The 26949-nt window shown below is 38.0% G+C and overlaps 1 long non-coding RNA gene across 1 annotated transcript in view; it reads left to right on the top strand.

The window, feature by feature from the left end:
- The window catches only part of LOC129236894 (uncharacterized), a 154473-nt gene that overhangs the window by 49900 nt on the left and 77624 nt on the right, over positions 1–26949 (top strand). The window contains exon 2 of the long non-coding RNA XR_008581725.1: positions 4875–6221. This is a non-coding gene — a long non-coding RNA (uncharacterized LOC129236894). The remainder of the gene's footprint in view (positions 1–4874; positions 6222–26949) is intronic.

Below are 26949 nucleotides of genomic sequence, written 5' to 3'. Positions count from 1 at the left end.
GCTAATACTTTCCCTACTTTGCTCACACATGAAAATGAAAGTCAAAATGACTCAATTATTTGCCCATTTAAGTCCTGACGTCGTAGCAATGAACGGCCAATTGTGTGCCCTAAGCCTAGACTAATTCACACATACATACATATTCTCGTATCTAACTTTTTATTTAGTAATCGTAAAGCGAATTACGATTTCAACGCAATTCTCCTAAGATTAGTAATCGCAATTGCGTGCAATAAATTATTGAAGTTCTTTAAAATTCCAGCAGAAAAATGCGCTTTATTATGACAAAAGTTTCCTCACAAAAAAAAAAAAAATTCAAACAATAGCAAAAAAACAATCAAAAATTCAGTCAGTCTAGACTTTGAAGTTGGCTTTTGATTTGTGGTGGACAATTTTTGTCTTCAAGGTCAATTTTACAAAAGTCGAGTGTGCCTGTGGGCGGCCTCGCGGTTGAGTGTGTTTGCGCGTGACATATTGGTTGTCTGGTTCGAAAACCTCTGGCTAAACGTTAATTGCAACGAATGAATATAAATAAAATGGAAACAAGAGACGATTAATATTGTTAAGAAAAAAGGAAAGAAAAACGTCATTTTGAGCTTTGCGCTTTTTGCGGCGGGATAAGGCCTGTCATATCGCTTATAAGGTTTCTGGCGCCTATCAGCGTGAGTTCAGATCTGTCATGCCCAACAAAACATTAAATCTTGAGAAGGGCTCTTCACAACTAATCAAGATGTGCCACTTGCCTAAATTTGGTATTCCTGGCGAAACACCTTGGAAACCCTGGAATGACGTCGAGTAGGAGCCACGGCTGAAAACCAAATTTTGTATAAAGTTATAGATTTTTGGGTCAATATTCTAATTAGTTCTTAGAAAGAGTATAAAGTTCACCAAATATTATCGCCTGGCCACCAGATGCTTTCTGCAAAATACTTTGGGCCAGTGGTGAACCAGAACAAACCAACGCCCTAGCAATTCTAAAAGAGTTTCAGCGTAGTAGAATCCACATCCAGAGCTAAACAACTCCGAAAATTTCAGTTTTGATATAAAAATGCAGAGACCTTCTGGGCTTGGTCATGCCCTACGTCTGCATTATGCAACTTCGGGGGAAAGGTCGCTTAATTCCGCGACCATAGGTGGGCAAAGAAAGACAGAATGCAACCGAATTGAATGGTTCTGAAAGTTCTGTCTGCACCAAACAACCTCGCTACGGAAAGAGACATATAAGGTGGCGCAAAATTAATCACCCTATGGGAAGGTATACATAATTTTTGAAAATAGCATCGGTCACCATATCTCAAAAGGGTTGAAAACATACTTAGAAATACTCAAATGGAAGGTCCTATCTATCTGAAGGCAAACTCACTGAAGGTCTCCATCGCTAGAGCAACAACAACATTTACAGGTATTTTACTTTCGCAATTTGATGATTTGATTGTTTGGCATACTCGCCAGACGTTGTTCTTCCGATTGTTATTTATTTCGGTTGATGGCAGATGTTCTGGTCGATATGAAGAAGTCCAAAATTTATCGCTTTATGGATCGCTTAGAAAGACAAAGATATCGAGCGATGAGGCTTGCATGCGCTATCTGAAAGGTGGTACAAAGTATGTGCCGTTGTTCGAAATCTGAAAATATTGTTGCGAGCAATGAAACTTCGTGAACCGATTGGGAGCGAGTGAGATGCCGAAACAAAACACGAATTCGCCGTGATGGTGACAGCAGATAGCGAGAGGTGCATGCACCTAGGGCATTCAGTCGTAAGTTAAGAGCGTGAACGAGTGAATAAAAAGTAATGAGTAATTCAGTATCCTCAAGCAGTTAAGTGGTAGAAATAAAGAAAAGCAAGTTGTGTTGCTATTAATTTCTGACTTTCATTTGACAATCTAGCCAATCTAGCGAACTCTGATAAATTATTGTGAGAGATTTATTTGGACTTTAACCTAATGAAATTCGTATGAATATATATAGTAATTTTTTTAGATCTCACAGGTCCGTTGTGATACTACTATGCGACACGGGAACCTTGTTTATTTACTTTTATGAAACCATTTTGAGGCTCTTATGAAGCGCAGGATTGGTCTAATCCACGCGCCAGATAGTTCTGTAAGAGAATTGAAAAGGTGTTTACATAGACAACCTGCTCTGATTTTAGCTAAGGCTGGACAATTGCAAAGGAAGTGCTCTACTGTTTCTCCTCCTCCTCATCTCTACAGCTTCTGGAATATTTATGAGAAAATACTCCTAGTCCCAAAGAATGCCTTCCATATAGCCAGTGGCCGCTGACACAAGTACGACCTTCGAGATATCTTCTCTTGAGAGGCTAAGCAATTCCTTTGTCCTGTCAAATGTCTGTGTAGTTCTTCATTATATTTTTTTCCGAATTGGTGGTGCGTGACTTCAACTCAGAATTACACAGGTGCGAATCTCCGTGCATGAAATACTAAATTATAGAAAAAGTTGTTTCTAATAGCAGTCGTTCCTCGGCAGGCAATAGCAAATATCTGAGTGTATTTGGGAAGAGCAGCTCGGTGCCAATAAAGGGTGCAAGCGTTAATTATATTACTTAGTCCTGACAAAAGTTCTGTTACCAGTTAAATCCATTATATTTTATTTAAATATAAAAAAAATTAAAATTTTCGTTTCAAATGGTCCAATGTCCATGGACATTGATGACGCTGCTCGAACCTAAGATTGCGTGAGACTATCCAAATTTCTGTGAGGTGTTCGATAGGCCATGTTCTCCAATTCTGACCATACATTCTCACAAATGGATTCAAATCTGAACTTTCGGACGGCCAGTCTTCTATGGCTAGGAGCCCAGTAATCTTGTTTTTAGCCTTTTTTAGATGGGTGGTTTTTGCTTTGAGCTAGAAAGGAATTTCGCTGGAAGATCTAACGATCTCCATTGAAGAGACTACTGCTTTTCCACGCCTTCTAAGACATCCTCCTGGTACACTTTCGCTCACGTCTTAACCCATTTTTTGCAGAAATACAGAGATGTAACCCCTTTACAAGACACTCCCCACCAAACCATTACAAAGACGGGATAGTTGCTACGCTGAACCCTTGGAGCCCTTGGAATAACATTTTTCTCGTCTTTAGAAGTTTTAGCATAAATTTTGTCGTTTTGCTTATTAAAAACTTCTTCAACAGTGAAAGTGTTCTCATCTGTGAAAAGAATATTTTCATGGCTGCTTGCGTCTGGAGGGTCTAATTTTCTTCAAGCGCGTTGTCAAAAGACGACCAGTTGAGCGGCGAAAGGCTGTCATGTGGAGTCATCTCCATTTAGTCTTGACATGGATCTGTTGGATACATTCATTTCCCTGGACATGATTTTCTGCTTTCTAAGAGGATTTCTGCGAATTCTTTCTCGAACGGCTTTTATGGCTACACTGGTTCGAACCATGCAAGGGTGACCACTTCTTTTTGTGTCTGCCACTTCAGACGTGTGGGCAAAACGATTCATCGTGCAGTAAGCAAACATTCTCAAAATATTAAGTTTTTTCAGTAATTCATATAAAGTGTACATACCTACTAAATTTCTCTCCTTGGTGCTCACCTTGGGTAAATATCCTGACCTTTTATCCCTTACATATCATACAACAACTCTTTTTTATCAGTTAACATTAAGGGGGCTCAAAAAATAGTTTTACGTGATGCTTCCACCTAAATTTGTTGTAGGTATAACAAGAAAAATGAGGGAATTTTTTTTTGTTTCTTGTGAGCTAAAATTTTTGTTTTTTATATTTGATTTTTTTTAAATTTTTTTTTTTTTTTTTTTTTGTTAGTTTTGTGTTTTTTTTTTTTGTTTTTTTTTTTTTATTGTGTATGAATAAAATTTACCCGTCCCGCCAACACTTTAATAATCTTTGAACTAAAAAAAAAAACGTGAGGCAATTTTTTTTTTTGATTCTTGGTTTTCCTAAAATTTTTGTGTTTTATTTTTGAATTTTTTTTTATTTTTTTTTTGTTAGTTTTGTGTTTTTTTTTTGAGGTTTTTTTGTTTTTTTTTGTTAGTTTTGTGTTTTTTTTTTGTTTATTGTGTACGAATAAAATTTACTCCTCCCGCCAAACTTTAATAATCTTTGAATTCGCACAAAAAAACGAGGCAATTTTTTTTGTTTCCTGTTTGCTAAATTTGTTTTTATTTATTTATTTTTTTTAATTTTTTGTTTTTTTGTTAGTTTTGTGTTTTTTATTTTTTTTTTTGCTTATTGTGTATGAACAAAATTTACCCGTCCCGCCAACGCTTTAATAATCTTTGAACTTGATAAAAAAAAATGAGGCATTTTTTTTTGTTTCTTGTTTACTAAATTTTTTTTATTTATTTATTTTTTTTAATATTTTTTGTTGTTAGTTTTGTGTTTGTTTTTTTTTTTTTGTTTATTGTGTATGAATAAAATTTACCCGTCCCGCCAACACTTTAATAAACTTTGAATTTGCACAGGAAAAAAGATTTCTGGTAAATTTGGTACAAAATATTTACAGGTCGTTATTATTTAATCTCCTCTTTCAACTTCGTTTCACAAACGTGCAAAATATGGCATCCTATGCTTTACCAAAAAAATAAAAAAAGTAAAAAAAATAAAAAAAATAAAAAAATAAAAATTAAAAATAAAAAATAAAAAAAATTAAAAAATACAAAAAAGAAATATTTAACTATTTTTATAGTGCTTCTGAAACCACCTCAAAATTTAAAAAAATAAAAAATAAACAGAAAACTATTTATCCGTTTTTTTTTTTTATTTATGGAAAACAATTGCCATTTGTACCATCCTAGTCAATTTTTTTTTATTAAAATATTTTTATTTTATTTAAATACATGCAAATCTGTCACCATCTGTAAATAATTTATTTTATATTTTTCTTTGCAGAATTTCAATATCAACATCCGCATAAGCGCTACCAGAAAACGAACTTCTGCTTTCAAATGCATTAAGTAATCGAGTCTCGAGGCATCGTAATCGAACAATTGCTTTTGTAAGAAGAAAGCAAAACAAGCCCAAAAATATAAATTAAACAAACAGCAAACCAAAATTCTCAGTGTTCAAAAACAAAAAGTTTCAAAAGTAAATAAATAAATAAACAGCAAAGAAAATTTCCACACACAAAACTTTTGTCGCCTGTCAATCGTATAAGAAAAATACTAATGAAACAAACAACAAAGTGAGAAAGTAAAAAAATAAAAAAAAAAGCAGCTGCACAAGCAAGCAAAAACACAAACCTCAGGCCTTGTGCAGAACAGAAGTTTGATAACAACAACAATTGCCGGTAATAGTGTACGAGTACATGCAGAAATTGCAAGACAATAAGTGAAAAAGCGGAAGTAAACTCCGCAGCTCAATCAATTTTTTTCGTGGCTTTTTTGTTTATTTCTTTTTTTGTTTTCGTATTTTATTGGCTGCTGCCATTTCGCTGCCAATCAGCCTACTTGCGTAGAGACACCCATATATCCACACAAAGAAGCCAGCGTGTGACTCCTGCGTGCGCCTAAACTTCAATTGTGTGCCAACTGCAGCGGACTCAATAAAATCAACAACGTGACTTCAAAAGTGAAAAAAAATTAGATCGAAATATGTTCGCGAAATGTCAAAGTATGAAACTTGCGCGATAATAGAGAAATAAATAAGCGTCGCAAAACAAACACACAAATTTTCTGCGATTTGCTGTGCTATATATTTTAACAACAACAACAAAGCGCGTTGAATTCAATATTTGTGCTTGATTAGCGTCAAATCGGCTGGGCATAGAACAAAAAGAAAAAAACAGCAAAAGCAAGCGTAAAATAAGCAAAAGCAAAACCAAATGCGAAAAGGCAAAAGCAAGCAAAGAAAAATTGTAAAAAATCATTAAAAAGTGTTTTAGAAAGCGCTTTCACGTGCTCGTGCCCTACCATTGCACGTGCACCGGCACCTGCAACTACTCTAAATCGGTCGTTCGCTAGTTTTTTTTCTCAAAAATTGTATTTTTTTGCTTTCTGCGTCCGTTCACCACCGCTCTTGTGCTCCAACAACAACAACAGCTAGCCAAAATTCGCTACACCTTTTACGCATAAATTGTTGTCGCTGTTTTTTTTTGCATTTTTTCTACTCTGCATTGCTAATAAACTTTTCCTGCATCGAATTGGCTTTTGCATGCCACATACATACTAAATACCTATTTGCTGCAGCAGTGAGTGAGACAGCTCAGCTACGCGCTTGAACATTTCAACATTTAACCAGGTAAGTGGTCACTTCGCTCGCTATACTACATACAACCACTTTAACTGTGCCATCCTGCCACTACTCCGCTACTCCGCTGCTCCTCTGCTCAGCTCCGCTGTCGCCATGGGTTTAGTCAGTTGTGTAAACGTTTTAAGTTCACAACTTTTTAATTACATTTCCATCGAGACTTTCTCAACGCTCATCTGCCACTCACCCGCAATCTCCCCCGCCGCTCTCCATCGCAGCTCTGCTCTTCCTTTAATTACGTGATTATTCATTGCATAATTGAAAGCAATCAGCTTTGCTTGTACTTTCGTCTCTCCCACTTACTTACGCGTATATACATGTATGTGTGTGTGTGTAGGTGTGTAAGTGTATATAGATTTTTAATTTTTTCTTCCTTCATTTTCTTCAGCACTGCTGTGGTTGATTTGGCGCATACACTTAGTGGCGGTTGCCTGCCGCGAGCATTCACTGCGTGCGCTATTACCATTTGACTGCATAGTGTTTTTAATTAATGCTTCGTGTGAATTGAGCAAATTTGGTATTTTCGCAATGTAGTATAGAGTTGTAAAGGGAAATTGAACTAATTATATAGCGCTAGTTTTGCAAATGTATGTATATGTGTGTGTGTAAGTAAATATTACCGTAGGGAGTTCACAAAATATTTAGGGCTGCTTTCTCAACGTTGTAGCTCGGACATTTTAGTTTTATCAAAAGTCTATTAAGCTTTTAACGGTTCTGAAGATTACAACGCTTTTTTTTTGTTTATTTTTATATAAAACTAGCCGGGTAGCGTTGCTACGCGAACAACTAAAATAAATTTAAGAAAAGTGACTTAAAAAAAAAATCAGTACACAAATATTCAATTCATTCTAAACCATTTCATTGATTTGGTTTATTTCGAAAAAATTGTGACATTACAAAGTTTAATTTGAATTCGATGTTTATTGAAGGGTTGTGGGATACAAAATATTACTCTGCAGCGCCACCTGGCGGCAAGTGGTATCAATGTGCATATTCTAGAAACCTTCTCCGTGAAAAAATACATATATATACAAATTTTTATAATAATTGGTCCAGAAGTTTTTTAGTTCATCGATGTCATACAGACAAACATTCATTTTTATATATAAGATTACAGCGCCGGACCCTGTACAACAATATCCAAAAACGATAAGCTTCAAACTTTGCACCAAATTGAACAAAAGAAAAATTGAATTTTAATGAAATTTAAAAAAATTTCACCAGAATTTTCTTAAAAATTCTATGTAAGCAGTTTCGTAACCCATTTTATTTTGCCCATTTGAAGTGCAAGTTTGAAGTAACACAGAAATCGCGTTCATTTTTGACAATTTTTTTATGGTTGACGGTCTTCTATATTTTTGCCATATAAAAAAAAAATATTGTAAATTCGAGCATTCGTTTTATGGAAGAACCTGCATAACAACGACAGTGAAAAAATTATCAAAAATCAACGCAAACTTTGGGCAACTTTAAGTTGGCCCAAAATTATGCTCAAAGTGAAAGAACTGCACGCCCAGAATTGTCCTAAAGAGTTTGAAATTTTTGACGAGTATTTGTTGATTTTTTAGTTTGTGCAAGGTATGGAACTTTGTGCTATATGTTTCAAAATTCATTTATAATCTGAGATAATTCTAACGTCTTTTCAGCAAAATCCTTTAAACAAAAATGTTTATAAATTGTGCAGATGCCCATGACGTGTTGGATGTTTTTAGGGACACCCCAGTTACAAAATATACATGCGGTCATACATTTTTTTCCCATTAATGACCTTTGTCTATTAATTTACCTCCAGATCCATGAGGTGTCTTTTTCTACTTTTCATCTTAATAGCCATAATTTTCTCATTATTTTCTTTCTTTTCTTTCTTTCAAAAATTTCGTTGCTCGAAATTGACTTTAGTGCTAAGCTTCAATGGACTTTTTTCTTAGAATTTCATGTAGTTTTCCAATCTGCGAGGAACGTTGTCGAAAAAATTCGTTCCACACAAATTGACTCGCCCTAACGCGCATACAATTATTTGTCTTAGGGGCCTTATTGTTTTTCTCACAAGCACTCTGCAATTTCTGTTTACATTCCTTATGACCTTTTTTTCATTTCCAAATCATATTTAATAGTCATTTAATATATGTCGTAATTCAATGGAGCATTCAGCGAAATTTCTGCTACCTTGGCAACTTTTCTGCAGCAGGCACAGCTCGCAAAATAATACGCTTAGCATATGTATGTAGAATTTTTTAATCTAATATTATGACATTTATGACTTTTTCGCAATTTTATTGTTTCCTTATTTTGCTACATTTTTTATCTCTGGACCATTCACTACTTAGAGGGTTCAGAAAAAGTATTTTCAGATGTGTTTTATTGCCCGTTGGCAGTTGGCAAACGAATTAAGTATTAATATTTTTTCATTTGTACCCACAGAAAAAGCAGCATCAACGATTTTTCAATTAAATCATATTTGTAAATCAGCAAAATGGAAATTTAGTGCTTGTTCACAGATGGTTGGAAATAAGTTAATTACGAAAAATGAATGAAGGCAAAACAAAAGAAAATAAATGAAATTCGTGCAATAAATTGCATATTGACTATTGAAAATAAAACCATTAAAGCAGTACCGCCATAAGTAAGGCATTATAGTCCAGAAAATAGCAATGGGTCACAATGAAACAATGACATTAGTGGGCTTATGTGGTCGCCAAAACTGGATTGAGTTGAACATAGAAATTATGCTGACGGCTGTTTTCTAGTGGGACGCATTAAAAATTTGAGAGCTGTCAGAATCAGTGACCACTTATGCGATCAGAAAACCTTCAATTACCTTCAAACGCTTGCGCTATGTGTAGTAAAGGTTGATAACTTCACCTAATTTCTCAAATAAAAAAAAAAGTTTTGCTTATGTTTGATCAGCCCAGCTAACTTAACTTAACCTTATCTCTGAAACTAAAATCAAAAATTTGCTTATGTTGTTCAGTTCAGCTAACCTAATTTCAAATTTGTTTTCTTCTATTTCTTTATGAACTTTTTATGAAGATTATCCAAGATCAAAATTACAAATTAAGGCGGAACCTACCTTTATTATAGTGAGCTTTTAGGAGTAAAACTATTAATTACAGGCCTTTCAAAAACAAAAAAAGAGATAATTTAGAAGTAAAAAACTTTAAATAAAATACACTGAATAGCTTTAAAAACCCCACCTTTTCCTATTCTTATGGTAGGTAGGCAGGTAAAATGGCAAGAGTGCCCCACGCATACTTCAAGTAGCATTTACGTGCCGTTTTTATACCATAATGTGGACCACTACCTGTGTAAAGAAAAATACGATACGAATTTCTTCAAGTCACCCCCAAAGAGCACGCTAAGGAATCTAAAGCTCCTAGCCGCCAGAGCCGGACATTTGCAGAGAAAATGTTCAACAGTCTCTTTCCCTGTTGGATCCCCACAGCTTCTGCAATAGGGGTTGTACGGAATTCCAAGCTTCTCCGCATGAGTATCGATAACCCAGTGACCAGTGAACACCGCAATGAGTTTTGAAGTTTAATGGCGGCGGATTCCCATCACTTTAAGCGTTCTGTTTCTATCGCATTGAGGCCATAGAGTTTAAGAAATAGCACACGATGAGACAGACCTCCATGTGTCTTGCGCTTTTCTTAGAAAGAAATTGTGTAGTTTCCCTTTAACAACGGAGAAAGGGATACCGATGTTTGAGAAGGGGACAGCTGAAATCGGTTCTCTCGACCCCTTCCTGGCAAGCTCAGCAGCAATTTCATTTCCCTCTATATTCCTGTACCCAGGAACCCAGATAAGGGAAATGCTTCCTGCACGTTCGAGGCGCTTGAGTTCCTCCTTACAGAAGTTCACCAGAAGAGAGCTGCAGTACGGCGACGACAGTGCCTTGATCGCAGCTTGGCTATCGGAAAAAATATTAATGTCTCCCTCCCAATAGCGGTCCCGAAGCATTTTGCATGCCTGCACGATCGCGAAGACCTCTGCTTGAAAATCGCTGCTCGTTTAAAGGAGACAGAAATGCTGGCTGATTTAGAGAAAGCCCCGCTCCCACTCCAGATTCCATCTTGGATCCGTCAGTGAAAACAGAGGTACCTATATCCGTACCGACTCTCCCCTCCTTCCAGTCTTGCCTGCTCGGAAAGATAGCCCTAGAACAACCCTCAAAACCCAATTTGCGAAGAACAGATAAGGAAGGGGAGACCTGCTTCAGGATGCTACTATGTCCTACAGGAAATTGTCTCCAATTCTTATAATTCAAAATATTCAAACGTTAATAATCTAGTAGTGTGTGCCAAAGTCCTAATTCTTCTAAAAGCTCCCCATAAATTAATCGACATATTTAAAAAAAAAAAAATAAAAAAAAGATCTTTAGACTCCAAAAAAAATGTTAAAACGAAACAATAAACCTAAAACTTAAATTAAAAAAGTTAATATCTAAAATTAGAAAAAAAAGTTCTGAAATATTGGTGTAACTTCTAAATTTTTTGCAACATATTTTACTAAAAATCAAAACACAATTTTTGAAAAATTGCGAACAAACCTGACAAAATTTTTTGAAATTTGATACATTTTTTTATTTTAATGAAATTTGAATTTTTTTAATTTTATCCAAGGAATTGTATGGAGTGCATAGAGAGATTAAATTTTGTAGCGGCTCGCAGAGACTAAAGCTTCATCCACTCTAAAGTGTGGCGCCTTTTTAAAATTATGAGCCTGTTGAGCGACCGCGACCTGCATTCCATAAAACATAGTACTAACATACCAAGCCACGTTTTCCTCATGTATCGCTTTTGCCGGTAGCAATTAGTATATGACAAATCGCTTGTCTGTATGTGTAAGTAAAACTTTACATCTACCGTTTAATTAAATTACACAAAACGTATCAACCTGGACAAGTTGTAAAAATTTCCATTCATTCGCATCGATATTCTGCTGAAACAAGTTTTACAACTCGCTGTGTGTGACAGCAACAACAAGAAGGAATGTAAAACTTCACACGAGATGTTTTAATGATGACACTTTGAAAAATATTTTTGTAATACCTTAACCTCCCCACCTTGTATTATTACTGAATATTCACCTTCTACTCCTAGCTTCTTCCGACGACTTTCTCACGCTCTCTGGCTGGTTTGTGGCTTGCGGGTTGCCTTTAATGTTTATTTGTCTTATTTTCTAATTACAGAATGGCATAATTTGAATTATAGCAGCAGCTAGAGGAAGCATAAAAAAGCAACAATAAAACTCCAATAAAATGACAGAAAAGTCAGCCACAAACACAAATATGATTTTTGAGTTGTAAAACACGTGAACTTTCGTGCCCTCCGTCATCTCTAACACAGTGCAAAGGAAGGCTGTTGGTTTGACGTAACAACAAAAGATACCGTTAAAGTACGAAATTTAAAAGTCCACAAAAACGAACATAAACCACAGTGCGCTGACGATAGTCGCGCGATTAAATGCAGGCTGTGACCGCGAATTATGGACTTTGCGAAATATTAAATTACTACGCGGACATTAGAATACATTTTCTTGAGCGAAAAGTTAAAAAAAATACTTTATATATTACTTTATATGCAATATAATTCTTCCTCTTCTCTTCTGGATTGGCGCAATAACCACTTAAGCGATTTTGGCTCAGCTTAACAAAGCGCGCCAGCTGGACAATCCAAGTGAAGCCTAGTCCTTCACCACCTGATCTTTCCAATGCAGAGGATTCCTTCCATAATTCTGGGATATATATTTTGCGTGACTGCCTCACCTCTTAGTATTCTTCTTTTCATACATTTTGTAAAATTTTCTTTCAATAAAACTCGGCTCAGAAGGTAGGCATCCCACTATCTTCTGTTAAGTTCCTACTTAAATCGATCGCCAATTTCGAAAAGCATCTGAATTTTGTCAGATAGCCAGGTAGTTTTATGTGCACCGCAGTTAACAAGGCTTTTAACATCTAAACTCGTTGGAGGAATACTTCACATAAAGGACATGACGACAACAAATATGCAGACTGGTTAAAGAAATAAGGCACTGCATCAAAATTCCATGAACTAAACCCCTTTTGCAGGCTTAGCAAAGCCCGCCTAAAGCAAGATATTAATCAGTGGAAGTCACAGCACTCATACAACACCGGCTGAAGCCTTCAGGACAGAGACAAAAAAAAACAGTTTATACCTCCATCTAGAAGATCATCAAAGCAAAGACCAAAAAGCTAACCTGTAAAGGGAGAACTTACGCACTTTCATTGAATACCCCAATGGAAATTGTAGTCCTCGTTATCATTTAAGGAGCTGGCATTTGTAGAAACAAACGTCTGCCACTTTTGCGAGCTGGATGATGCACGACAAAGCAAATCCTCTGTGATGCTGTAGCGCTCGCAAAATGAAGGCTCGCTTATAGAGTGGTATGACTCTAAGTCTATTGTTAATATAGAACAAAAGTTTGAGAAAGTTCTTAAATATATCAGAAGTCTCCAATTTTAGGATCGTGGGGCCCCTTTACCCGATAATAATAATAATAGTCGATAGATTTTTATGCTAGGAGTAAATATCTGATGGTCCATGGAGCTCACCTGTCAGATAACCAAACGAATCTGACTTATGATTGATGAATAAAAGTCTAGGAAGTCATTATAATGTCAACTAAGTAATCGACGACACCATCTGGTGCGTATTCGTACCTCAGAGAAATAAATAATGAAGCAGTGTTTTAAGAAATCAAAATTCGTACTTCCTTTGGTTTTTTGGAATTCTAATGTACAGTAAAAGGGAAGCAAAAGGCAAGGTAATGAGGACAATCTCATAAAAATTTATTTTATTATATTTCCTAAGTGAAACATAAACAAACAATATATCCATGCAAAGCTAATAGTGTAACAAATACTTGTAATGTTTATAAACAAAAAACGAAATTAATAAGTTATGCTGCCCCCATTCTTCGAAATAAATTCATTTAAACGATCGAGCACTGATGAAATGAGCTTTCGGAGATACGTAACTTCAATTTTGTCCCATTCTTCCATAATTGTACTGCCTACACTAAGTACTTGGCTGCCAGTTGTGGTCTCAGAGTCAACTCTGACAAAACGGAGTTGATGCTATTCACCAAAAAATGCAAGCCTCCACCTTTTAAGCTTCCAAAACCAAACAACCAGTGCCGTACACTCTCATCGGAAGTCAAGTATCTTGGTGTAATACACCCCAAGCTCCACTGGAAGCTGCACATAGAAAATCGAGTTAAGAAGGCCAGTATAACCTTCTACGCCTGGAATTCTATGTGCTGCAAAAAATGAGTTCTCAAGCCACGTGTCGTACTTTGGATGTATAACTTACTGGTTCTGCCAATTTTGACATATGGTTGCCTAGTTTGGTGGGTAGCTCTTCAGGGCTTCAGCACCACTAAAGTGGAGAGAGTGCAGAAAACTGCATCTGTAGGCATCACTGGTGCTCGTAGAACATGTCCCACCGCTGCCCTCAACGTCATTCTGCAGTTACTTGCTGTGGATCTGCAGGTTAAATCCATTGCTGCTCAGAACGCTATTAGGTTGAGGGATATTGGGCTTTGGAGACAACTTCCTGTAGGACATGGTAGCATCTTGAATCAGATCTCCCTTTCCTTCTCTGTTCTTCGCACTGATCTCTCCATCCGCAAGCTGGGTTTTGAGGGTTGTGCTAGGGCTATCTTTCCGAGCAGGCAAGACTGGAAGGAGGGGAGAGTCGGCACGGAAATAGGGACCCCTGTTTTCACTGACGGATCCAAAATGGAATTTGGAGTGGGAGCGGGGGTTTTCTCTAAATCAATCAGCATTTCCGTCTCCTTTAAACTGCCGAAAACAAGCAGCGTTTTTCAAGCACAGGTCTTCGCGATCGTGCAGGCATGCAAAATGCTTCGGGACCGCTGTTGGGAGGGAGACATTAATATTTTTTCCGATAGTCAAGCTGCGATCAAGACCCTGTCGTCGCCGTATTGCTGCTCTCTTCTGGTGAACTCCTGTAAGGAGGAACTCAAGCGCCTCGAACGTGCGGGAAACATTTCCCTTATCTGGGTTCCTGGGCACAGGAATATAGAAGGAAATCAAATTGCCAATGAGCTTGAAGGAAGGGGTGGACAGAACCGGTTTCAGCTGTCCCCTTCTCAGACATCGGTGTCCCTTTGTCCGTTGTCAATGGGAAACTGCACAATTTCTTTCTAAGAAAAGCGCAGGACAGATGGAGGTCTGTCTCATCGTGTGCTATTTCGAAACCACTATGGCCTCAATACGATAGAAATAGGACGCTTAAGGTGATGGGAATCCCCCGCCATTAAATTTGCAAACTCATTGCGGTCTTCATTGGTTAGTTTGGTTAATTGGTTAATTTTCTCCCCCAATTCGATTCTCCTAAATTCGAGTAAAACATTCTCAAGAAGCGATGGGAACATTTGCGAGTTCATGCGATTTAAAATGAAACAAATACGTCACTTCCCATGATGCCCAAAAGCTACCCAAACCATCAAGGAGCCGCCGCCAAAACTTCGAGCAGAGCGAGTTGACCTTTCGCGGCGTGTGCCTCTCCAATACTTTATGTTTCCATCTGGCCCGCTCAAGTTGAACTTTTTCTCACCATTAAAAATGACGTTCAGACTTGTAGAATAATAAGTTGAATATCTTGAGATTCCCCCTCACGGCCTTTTTTGTTTTCAATTTAGTTATGCCGATATATAATATTTGTGTGTGTCTATGATTAGATATTTCTAGTTATAACAGTAAAAAATCACAATTAAGATCTACTATCTACTTCTTGTTTGGAAGGTTTTGAAATCAAAGTTTTTGTAATAAGAAAATGAAATGTGCGCCTTTCTCTTAAAACATAAGATACAGTCTGACTAATAGCAGCGTGCTCGCCATAACAAAGAAACTATTTGACTAATTCGATTCTAACAAACTGCATTGTAATTGCTTATAATGTTTATAAAACGCTTTATATTCAATAAAAGCCATAAGCCACGATTGCTTCACATCCTCGAGTCATACTTAGTGTTACTTTCTGCCTAAGTTGTGGAGGTAATCGGCTCCCAATTAGCTCAATTTGCCTTGATGACTGTTTGGCCGTCCATATTTGTTTTCCTTTTAGTTTTTACTTAACTCTTGCCCAAAAATTTTCAATAGGGTTGAGGTCAGGCGACTGTGAAGACCAATCCGACATTTCCATCCCATTTTGCTGTTTCCACTCTATGCATCTTCGGCTTTGATCATTCTAATTGTGGCCTTCTTGTAAAATTCAAGGCTGGTTAGTTATTCAAAACATCTGCCCTGCTGACGGCAATACTCCTTGGTAAATTTTACACATCAAAACTACATTTAAATTGCCGTTAAATTCAAATGAGTGACCAAATCCTTTTTCGGAGAAGCAGCCCGCAGTATGAACCTTAGCTGGAAGCTTAGCAGTTCCTTGAAGTTGTCCATCATCAACAGAATACCAGTACCGGAGTATGCAATTTTTCGTTCAAAAGAAAGATTCACCTATGAATATTGTGTCTGTCCAATTCCGGTCCAAATTCGCCTTAGTTCACGCAAGTCTTTTTTCAATGTGTTACGATGAGACCAGCGGTCTTTTCGTTGAGCTCCAAAGTTCGAGGTCTCCTGCACCTAATCGTCATCGAATCGTGTTTTTGGATACATTAACACCAATTTTCCTTGAAACTGCGTCAGCTTTACGCAACGATAAGTTCGGCTTTGTCATAAACAAACCAATGATCTTTTGATCTTGCTTTGGAGAGGTAGTATCTTTTAGGCCTCATCCGTAGAAGCCATCTACGTTTTCAAGTTCGGCATATCGTTGGTACTATTTATTATGAACCCTGTTCGATTTCTTCAAATATTTTGCTGCATTTTTGGACCTTTAGGGTGCGTACATAGGAACACTTTCTATTAGACGGACGGTATATTTATGAAAACAACGGCGGATAACTGGATGTCGACATGATTCAAATATTTTAAAATTGTTTTAACGGGCCCATTTTACGGGCCCATTAATCCTTTCTTAGCGTGAACCCTCTTTCGATACGATTTTACTATTACTTCAAAATAAGAGCCATCGCTAGCGACACATTTTTCCCATCTCTCAGGCAATTTGTGGATGCCGTGCCAAAAAATTAGCCATCTTTGGCCGCAAACCAGTCATCGAGCCATTTTTTGGCTTCTTCGTGAGAATTGAAGCGCTGCTCGGAAAGTGCGTGGCCCATCGATGCAAACAAATGATAAACGGAGGGCGCCAAATCTGGTGAGTAAGCCGCATGCACCAGCGGTTCCCAATCGTACGTCTCCACCAATTCCCGGGTCGCTCTTGTTCGATGTGGCGGTGCATTGTCATCAAGAAAAATTACTTTGTGACGCCGATCGGCATATTCTGGGCGTTTTCGGTGTATAGCGCTGTTCAAATCGGCCAATTGTCGTTGGTAGCGTGCACTGTCAACTGTTTCACCTGGTTTTAATAACTCGTACCAAATCATATCACGTTGATCCCAGAAAACACACAGCAATGCCTTGCAGCCGGAGCGATTTGGTTTGGCCGTTGTTTTTGGCTTGTGGCCGGGTGGACCATATTTCATCTCCCGTAACGATTCGATGCAAAAAAGAATTCCTTTTGAACCGTTCTCTTGCTGCCTTTCAGTCAGTTCAAGCGGCACCCATCTTCCGACCTTTAAAATCATGCCCATCTCTTTCAAACGTTTTTAAATGGTTTTTTGGGTCACTCCCAACTGCTCTGCCATCATTTCTTGCGTTTGACCATCATCTTCATCCAACAATGCTTGCAATTCGGCGTCCTCAAACTTTTTCGGTCGCCTGCTAAAATCACCACTTCGGAATTTTTAAAACCACCTGAAGCACTGTGCTCTACTTAGAGCATGTCCACCATAAGCTTCTATAAGCATTTCATGAGCTTGAGAAGCGTTTTTCTTCAATTGATAATAGAAAATCAACGATGTCCGCAAATCGTAGTTTGAAGGCACGAAGTTCGACATTTTTAAGAGTGACAAAAATGCATTGTTGTATGAAACGTCACAAACAATGAACTGAATATTGTTGACAGATGACAGACGAAAAAATCAGACATTTGGGAAGGTTTAAAAATACTCCTAGCGACATCTATGGACTAATAGCTGAAAGTCTCATTTCATAGGTATACACCTATCATACTGCTATACTGCTATCAGACTTTATCTAAAATAGAAATGGAAAAATCTTTTTTTATGAATAATATTAATTAAAAGGAAATATTTTTTCAAAGAATTAAGGAATCAGGATTGGAAAAAAAATTTTAATATTTTTCGGAAATGTTGTGGCGGAAGTCTTAGAATATAGTAACTTTTATAATTCCCAAGGAAAACAGCACCTAGGCTTCTTATATGGAGAATGATGTACCCTAATATCATATTTACATGCATACATACACACATACACGCCTACATATGAACATGCCCGCTTATTTAATAGTACAGCGTCATAAAACCGGGGGAACTCCTACGCCGATCTAAAAATATCCCCATATGTACGTAGGTGTGCATGTGAGGAAAACAGTTTGTTTACTCACACTTATCCATTTATAACAGTTAAATTCTATATTTATGTGTACATATGCGCTCCCCAACAAGGCAAATAAAACCGATTGGAAAAGCTAGCAGACAGCAAATACGGAAATAGGAATGCGAAACGAAATACTAAACTTTGTTTTCAATAACTGCCAAAAAAGTAACAACACGCAAGTGAAAAGGATAGTCAGTTGGTGGAAAAGGCGAAATCCGTAGGCGGCACAAAGGCAGCATTAGCAATGAAAGACTGTACAAACAACAACCTGAATGCTTTGTTGGCTGATTTGTGTTATTATTGTTGTTGTTTCTATATTCTTCTTCTTCTTCTTAAGTTATGTAGTATTACCGCGGCGCCCACACGCGTAATGTGAGATTTGTACTATGAAAAGAGATGGAGGAGTTGGAAAGTAGGTGTTCTGAATGTGAATTAGGGATAAGGTAATATTCATTTTCCTTTGATAAGCTTCAGAGGTGGCTGGCTTTTGATGAAAGCTTTGTATTACAAAGCGCGTATGACGTCATATTCTACGAAGACCTCATTTCCACTCTAATTTGTTTATTATTTCCAACCAAATCGCGAAGCAATTTACTAATGAAAAACTAACAAATAAATATCTGTTGCTACTGTTGTTGTTTAGCAGCATAAACATTCCTCCTACATATTTTGGGGATGCTGCTGGAGTGCCAGTACTTGGCCGACTATAACTCAGGGTCGTTCTGGTAACTTAGAACCAACTGGCGTGCGAGCTATTGTTGCGTAGTGAATTAAAGCTTCCAAAAAAACACATCACCATTTTGTTGCGCCATTGAAGCAAGCGTTTTAGGTTAAATACGATTTTTAGCAATATATCGACCACAGCGTCACCTAGGGGATATAAAGGAAAAATTCTCATTTAATTTTCATTCTCAAAAGTATTTTTTGTATTTAATAAAAAGAGTATTAAAAAAATTAAGCTGACACCATAGACTACCCTGATGATTTTGCAATCGTAGACACGTTGTTGTTGTTGTTGTTGAAGTGGTTGAATATTTCCACTGAAATATTCCTAATTAGTGACCAGCACCGTTTTACTACCGCCGTCCTCGTATGATGATGTTTTGTTTTTGTTTTAAGTCAGATCTATTTAGTGAGGTCCAAGTATAGAAGCAAATTCTATATCTCGAAGTCTGAGATCTCACTAATTTGCTGCAAGAAAGGCTTACCAAAGGAGCGGAGTCGTGCCCTAGCTAGCCCTGCACATTCACATAAGTAGTGGGAAAGACTTTCCTTCGCGCCTTTCGCTTGACAGCTTCTGCAGATGGAATTGAAGGGTAGATTAAGTCTAGCTGGTACTTTTCAATGGCCTGTAAGGGTTGCAGTGATGTGAGAGATGTTTGGCCTAGAGCATCCTAAAAGATCATTCGTCCTTTAGATTTCGTACGACGGCCATGTGTTTTTTGTTGTAATACATGTAGTTAGTTGCTTCCATCTTCTTCCGGCTAAAGCATGATAGTGTGAAGCAATGGGTGCTTTTAATGTGTTGAGTGGGGGGAGACTGCCACCGCCTCCGCTAAGTCTAGTGTCGAACCTTCTCTTCCTAGCTCATCCGCTATCTCATAACCCCGTATGTTCCTATGACCGGGAACCCATACCAGAGTGATTTCAATCCAATGGCCAAGCATTTCCAGCTCCTCTCTACACTGTAAGACTAGTTTGGATGAAATGGAGTTGGAGTCTAAGACCTTTATAGCTGCTTGACTGTCTGAGAAGATAGCTACTCTTGCACCAACTTTCTTATAGAGCTTTAGTGATTTGCATGCTTCTCTGATCGCTAAAATTTCTGCCTGGAACAAGCTGGCATAGTCGGGAAGACGAATTGACTGAGATAGGTTGATAGGCTCCGAATGGAAGCCAGCTCCCACACCACAGTTCATCTTAGAACTATCGGTATGGATTTCGGTATCGTGTCTTCCAATCACCTCTCCTTTGCTCCAATCGGCTCTCGGTGGAAAACGTACCGTAAAGCGTTTCTTGAAGTTGAGGTCGGGGATTGTGTAGTTTGATCCGTTTTTGAGCAGCAAGGGGCATTTGAGGGCTTTGTTTATCTATTCTTCCGTAGTGCCAAGTGATAATTTCGAACGAAATTCCGAAATAAAAATCTTTTTTGCCGATGTAAATGCTTTGATTTAAAAATATAAAGAATAAATAAAAAAATAAAGAATAAATACTCTTTCGAAAGAAACAAATTAATTCCAGACACTCCACATAAAAAGGGCAATTTCACTACCACCAGAGCCCTACAAATAATTACCTGTAGTTATGAATAATCAGCGTCTAAGTTCACTTAAGAAATGGCAGAATAAAATTTTGATTGTGGCTGAAGGCCTCGTAGCCAGTGCTGCAGTTTTATAAATTTGTATGAATCAATAAATATTGGGTATGGGAATAAGTTTTGGTCCTCGTAAAAGAGGTGTCACTGCTGATACTATTTTTGTGTTCGCTCTAGTAATATACTGGTGATTGGAAGGTGTATATGTGAGGTCTTAACCGCAGTAGTTGACATTTGTTTGAAGCGTAAAAATCCTTTTTTATCTGACGTCAAAAATCCGAGCGTTTATCGCCAGGAAACGGAAATAACCGCCAAAAAGTAGGCACTGAAAAAAACGCCAAAAAACTTGGGACCAAAAAACGCCCCAAACAATAGGCAACAAGGTAATATAACGCCAAAAAGTAGGCACCAAAAATATATTTCCTACAAGTTCACACCAACAAACAAGAGCCAAAAAGTAGGCATTATTATTTCTCACTAGAAATTAGCAACCACAAGGAAAAACTCAGGAAAAATAGCCTAAAGTCTAAATCTATCTAAGATATATATAAGGTATAGCTCTCTCTCTCCTTTTCCTCTACATTATATCTTTTTTCTCTCTCGCGGAACGAAAATGACCGAAACGTTGCATGGCCTTGATATTTTACTCTCCATTCTCGCTCGTCCATCGACGCCTAAGAAGTTTCATTTGAAAAAACAACAACAAAAAAACCTAAGAAAACAATTCAACAAAAAAGTTCTTATTCGAAAAACATTGTAAATGTTGCACAAAGCAAAAAAAAAATATCATCATGCACTCAGTTGTGCTCGTTACTGTATATAAATATAAATAGTGCTGTTTCGCCAAAGCTTGACTTTCGACTTAGTGGCTTTTTGACCGCGGATATGTAACTCAACCCAATGACCCAAATCCTTATGATTCCCCAAAGCCAAATTTACATTAATATTTAAGAGTTAATGTATGCCATTAAAAAATGCTTAATACGCACCCACACATACATACATACATACATATGTATATTAGCTCTTCCCCGCACAAAGCGGGAACAAATAGAAACTCACGAGAGCCGTTAGGGCCACGAAGGCAGCAAACATGACAAGCGGACACAAACAGATCTCAACCCACGTTTGCGACATAAAACTGAAAATTAAAATTTAAAATTTCAGGCTAACAACAAAAAACAAAAGCGAAGAGTAAAGAACAAATACAAATTGATACTAACACGAAGATGCGCGAATTGAGTGGCAGCATTGAATCGTTTTTCGACTCACAGCCATGTTAAAGTCGGGCGCTTGTAAATGAGGTTTGCTCGAGAGGAGGATACAGTGTGCTTGTAAATACACAAAAACACACACATACATGCACATAAGTAAAATACATGTAAATTTAATTTTGCATCAACAATAGCTAGATAAAAACAGTACAGACATGACGCAAAAAGCCAAAATAAAAAGAGATAATAACAAGCGTAGCCAATGCGTCCTCTACAACGCTGAAGTAAATTTATTTGTAAATAAGCAACAAAGTAGCTAAGATAATGCGCGACTGTGCAAAATGACGACAAGCAGGCGGAAAGACCGCCAAAACGGCAGCGGAGAAATACAAACAAGAATTAACAGCAGGCGTAGCGAGGAGGCGACACGACACGCGACCCACAAGGACAAGCAGACGCGCAGACTAGCAGGCCAAACGCGGTCGCCAAGCGAACATGCTCTGCTGTTGTACTAAAGGATAGATAGTCAGTTGTACAAGTGGAATGAAGGGCAGAACTGTAGCAGGAAGCGGCGTCCACTGATAATGCCCCAGCAGTGCGCTCCGAAATGCTTCGAAAAGCTTTGCTGGGGCTGTACTAAGTTGACGAGAGCGGATAGCGGGAAGTGTGCACAGTATCTGATATGGCTCAACCACATAGCTGACAGTCACATTAAATGTGGCAATCGTAATGCTTAGTGCATGAATAAAACAAGAACGAAAAGAAAAACAAACGAAAAAAAAAGTTGCATGTTGTCAAATTAGGTCGAAATGGTAACAGGAATTAGCAGTAGCCACATTTTGCGCCATCGAATGCATTTTGTATGAAAATTTTTGTAGAAGTTGCTTGCCTTTGGAGTGGTTTAGAACCAATTTGCAACCAAACATAGTAGTTATTTTTCATATCTCTCTCTCTCTCGTCCGCTGTACTCGTATCTGTGAGTCTGCGTGTGTGAGCGTGTGCGCGTGTAGCTCAACCACTGGCTGCGATTATGGCCACCAAGGATGCATGAAAACCACAAAAGCAACAAAATCACCAACTACCAAACGAGTGCAGTTACGTTGAATGTCATACTGCTCGACTGTCGCACAGACTCCTGCTTATGCAAGTGTGTGTGTGTGTGTGAGAATTTTTGGTATACTCTGTTTTGGGCTGGCTGATGGTAAATGGCAGGTTGGCGTTTTACAGAAAATGTTGTGAAAATAAATTAGCGGTTTTCGGGTAGAAAGTTGTGCGACGTAAACATATTTCTAAAAGGCGGTTACAAATCTTTAAATTAAAATCGCCAAAACTGTTGACAGAGCGGAGAAAATGATTTAAAATTAAATCAAAATAACAAAAGCAAAAATTAATTAAATGCCTTCAGATTGTGTCCATATGGAAGGTCAAAACTCTTTTATTGTAGATACTTTCCTCTACCCCACTTCCTTCAATGCCAATTGTTAAAAGGAAGTTCGACCGAGTTTTTTGTTGTTTGGAAAATTATTTAAAATTACCATAATTTAAAAAATAAATATAAAACTAAAAATTATATAAATGGACTTACATTGTGTCCATACGGAACGACTTTTTTATTGTATTCCTCTACTCCACTTCCTTCAATACCAATCCTTAAAAAAATGTTCGACTGAGTTTTTTGGTATTTGGAAAACTATTTAAAATTACAATAATTTAAGAAATAAATATAAAAATAAAAATTATATAAATGGGCTCACATTGTGTCCATATGGAAGGACTTCTTTTATCTAGGTACTTTCCTCTACTCCACTTACTTCAATGCCAATTATTAAAAAAAGTTCGACCGAGTCTTGTGTTTTTATGTATTTCAGATGAAGCAAAGAGTTCTGATCATCTTGTCGCTTAAGTTTGGTGATGAAATTAATAATATTTTATTGTTTTCGCTTAACTCCCGTTCTTGGTCAATGAAATAAACGCCCTCAAGCTAACTCGGCCTCACAATTTCCTTGATTTTATCGCTTCTTTGGACGATTGTCCTATGAAAATGAGGTTCTGCTGTGGTGTTCATAATACCAGATCGCTGATATCACCCCTCTGCTGAAGCATTCGATATGGTAGCGGACCCTTAACCCTAGACAGCACAATTTCGTATAATCAACGAAATAATTTTCGTGGGTTTAAGTTGACCGAAATCTAAAAAAAAAGGTTGGAATTTATTGATATAGTTTATTTAATCTATAAATTAAAAAAATTATTGAAAAACTAAAAAATCAAATAATAAAAATTCGGAATTTATTTTGTTCACAAGCAGTGACCATCAAATTAGAAAAGATGTCATCCATTCACCAAAGTTGAGCTTTGTCGTATAAAAAAAAGAAGTGCCATTTAGAGTTAAGTGGCACATATTTTTTGGATGACTGCTTCCTTTTTTCTTCTCCAGCCATGATGGTACTGAAAAGTGTATACAATTTTTTCCTTTTCACATTCATTTAATAGCGCGGCCCTAACGCACAACTGGCTACTCTAAACACAAACATGTCAAAAAACCATTTTTGATGTGAAAAGTCGTCTTTAATTTGCCACTTATTTAATAATAAATGACTGAAGCAATGCAAACATCGCGAGATATTGGTCACTGGAGATATTTAGGCGAAAAAATTTAATACCTTTTTCAGCACTAATACAACTCATCATAATAACCTAACGTGGTCCCAGATCAAGGCAAAAGCAAATAATCGACAATCTTTTGTGTCGGAACTATGCGCCACTAAACGGCGCGACAGCAACAAATAATAATAATAATAACAAATATTATACTATAATACAACTCCGACCTGCGTTAAGCTGCAGCACTACAAAATCCTCGTTTTGAGTTCATCCTCAGTCGATTGGAGTACTTGAACATCATGAACTCTTATATTTTTTTTTATTTCAAAAGCTTAGAGACGCATTTTCTGTGTATCAGTGTTGGCTCTGGAGGAACGCTTCATTCGATTTGATTTTTCTTTATACTGTGGAGGCTTTGCACTTCCTTTAAAGGCACCAAGTGAAGTGTTTGTATACATCCCGAGAAAAAACCGTACACAGTGTCTCAACATTTTAACCCATTTTGACTATTTTTTTGCATTTCTTTTTTTGAAGGTTCATTATTTTAAAGTATAGCTTATTGTCTAACAAAATCCCCATAAATCCAAATTTCAAACTCTATGCAAAAATTATAAAAACTCATGAAACTCAGAGCAAAACTTTTACGATTTTAAAAAATACTAAGAAAAAATTCGGTACGCAGTTTAATACTCCATTGAATGCACGGCAAATTTTTTATTTGGAGAAAATGCGCAATACCCTCAGGAAAATATTATTATCATACAAAATCAACGAAAATTATGAGCCACGCCAAACGTGCACTTTATTGGAATAGAAATTCATGGTCTCTAAACTTGCGTACCGAATTTAAAAAGTTAAAATTTTGGTTGAAAAGCTTGAAATTTTTGTGAATAGTCACCAAATTTTTATAAATTTTTCCCGAGAATTAATGAAAATTAAAAACAGATATACGAAAAAACTAGTCAAATCTGGTCAAAATATTGAGGTGATGTACCTTTTTCGCCACGGCGTAGATTGGGTGCTAGTGAATTGGATTCGTTCGATGCTGGCCCAAAGAATCGTCTCGGGGCGAGCAGAGGAAGATCTGCTGGTGTCATCTTAATAGAGGTTGCCCCCAAGGCGGTGTGCTATCTCCATTGCTCTGGTGCATGGTGATCGATCCACTGCTCACCACCTGAAACGACTCGGGAGTCTACGCACAAGCATATGCGGACCATGTTGCATGTTTAGTAACAGGCTCTTCGCTTATGAACATCTGCAGGAATGTGCAGAAAACTCTGGATATGACTACCACTTGGTGCTGTGCGAATGGGCTATCGGCAAATCTGACCAAGACTGGTATTGTCCTCTTCACCAGAAGGAGGAAGCTTGATGGACTCATTCTGCCTAAGCTAAAAGGGGTCACAATCCAGCTACACAAAGAAATCAAATATCTTGAAGTAATCCTTGATAGTAAACTGCTTTGGAAGTCACACTTTGAAACAAAGACATCCAAAGCACTAACAGTCTTCTGGCAGTGCAAGGGCGTTTTTGGTGGGGTCTTTCTCCTAGCAAGGTTCGATAGATATACACGGCTATGATAAGACCTATTATCACCTATGCATCAGTGGTGCGGATGAGTAGACTCTCTCACGTGGGAGTCAGGAGGACCTTATCGAGACTACAACGCACTGTGGTCATCTGTTGCGTCGGAGCTTTTCCAACTACTTCAGGCCCGGTAAAAGGTGCTCTGATTAGTCTATCGCCACTCGATTTTTTGACACAATGGAAATTGGTACGGCCCCTGTACGGCTTTGGACATCCGAGTAGGCATGGACTTCGGTCCAACGATCCTTGCCATGCCCCTTAACTCCATGCCATCCAGAGTCGTGCTTGACAAGTGATACAGTGTGGTGCTGCCAGAGGCTCAACTGCGGTCAAACCAAGAAAATGAGCGCGGCAAACACTGTTTTCGTATTTTCACGGATGGCTTCAGATCCGAGCACGGTGGGTTCTAGGTAGAATTCAGCGGTGTTTCAAGCGGAGGTGTATGCTGTTCAAGAAGCGATGAACTTTGTTGTGGAAAACCGACGGAGAGGCAGATCTATATGTGTCTGCTGCGACAACCAAGCTGCGCTCATGGCCTTAGACAGCCCCCAAACCGCTTCAAGGGTGGTCGAGTCCTGCAAATCCAGGCTGAACTATGTCGGTAGACATAACAGCCTGATGCTAACATGGGTCGCGGGATACGTGGGTATCGCGGGTAACGAGATCTCTGACTCCTTAGCCAGAATAGACTCTGTTCTGCCACTGCCTTCTGCAGCCATCAAAGCCACGGTTAGCAAACGGGTTAATCTAACTCACAACTCTAACCCAGTTAGACAAAACTGATATTACCTGCCTTGTTCGACCGACTGTTACTAAGCAGAGGGGACTGTAGGAGACTGGTTGGACTGATGACGGGCCACTTTCTATGGAAAAGGTGGGCATCTCAGACAGTGCACTTTGCTTAGCACGTGGAGAGGAGGATGAGACGGCGGATCACTTTCTCACTTTCTGTGCGTCTGCCCCGCCTTCGCTCGAATCAGGCTTGAGGTCTTTGGCACTGATATGTTAAGAAGCGACCACCTTGGCTCCTTGGCACCACAATATCTACTCAGAGTTCTTCGGAAATCGGAAATCGAGCAGGGAATCTGAGTGCCGTACAATGGACTTCATTGTGTTTGAGTGCTGCACTTGCTTTCGCGGGCAGTATTTCGTACGGCAGCGCTCAGGCAACTTGATGAGAGATCTTTCGTATTTCGATGAGCTTCTAATATCGCAGCTTGTGGCATCTCTGTAGAACCCTTCGTCACTTTAAAGTTTCAAATATGAAGCAAAGCAGTAATGTGTTTTATTGTCTCTGCGAGCAGTACCATTTTGCAGTCTAAGCCGCATAGGTTCATGCATTTATTCATTTATTAACCAAACACACAACCAAAAGTTATTTTACTGTGCTTGAGTTTAATACTAACAGCTTAAAAATAACTTCAAAAACAAAGTTGT

The sequence above is a fragment of the Anastrepha obliqua genome, chromosome 2 (genome assembly GCF_027943255.1).
Source record: "Anastrepha obliqua isolate idAnaObli1 chromosome 2, idAnaObli1_1.0, whole genome shotgun sequence".
NCBI lineage: Eukaryota > Metazoa > Arthropoda > Insecta > Diptera > Tephritidae > Anastrepha > Anastrepha obliqua.
Note: the sequence above shows the minus strand (reverse complement) of the source record. Positions and strands in the feature narration are given on the sequence as shown.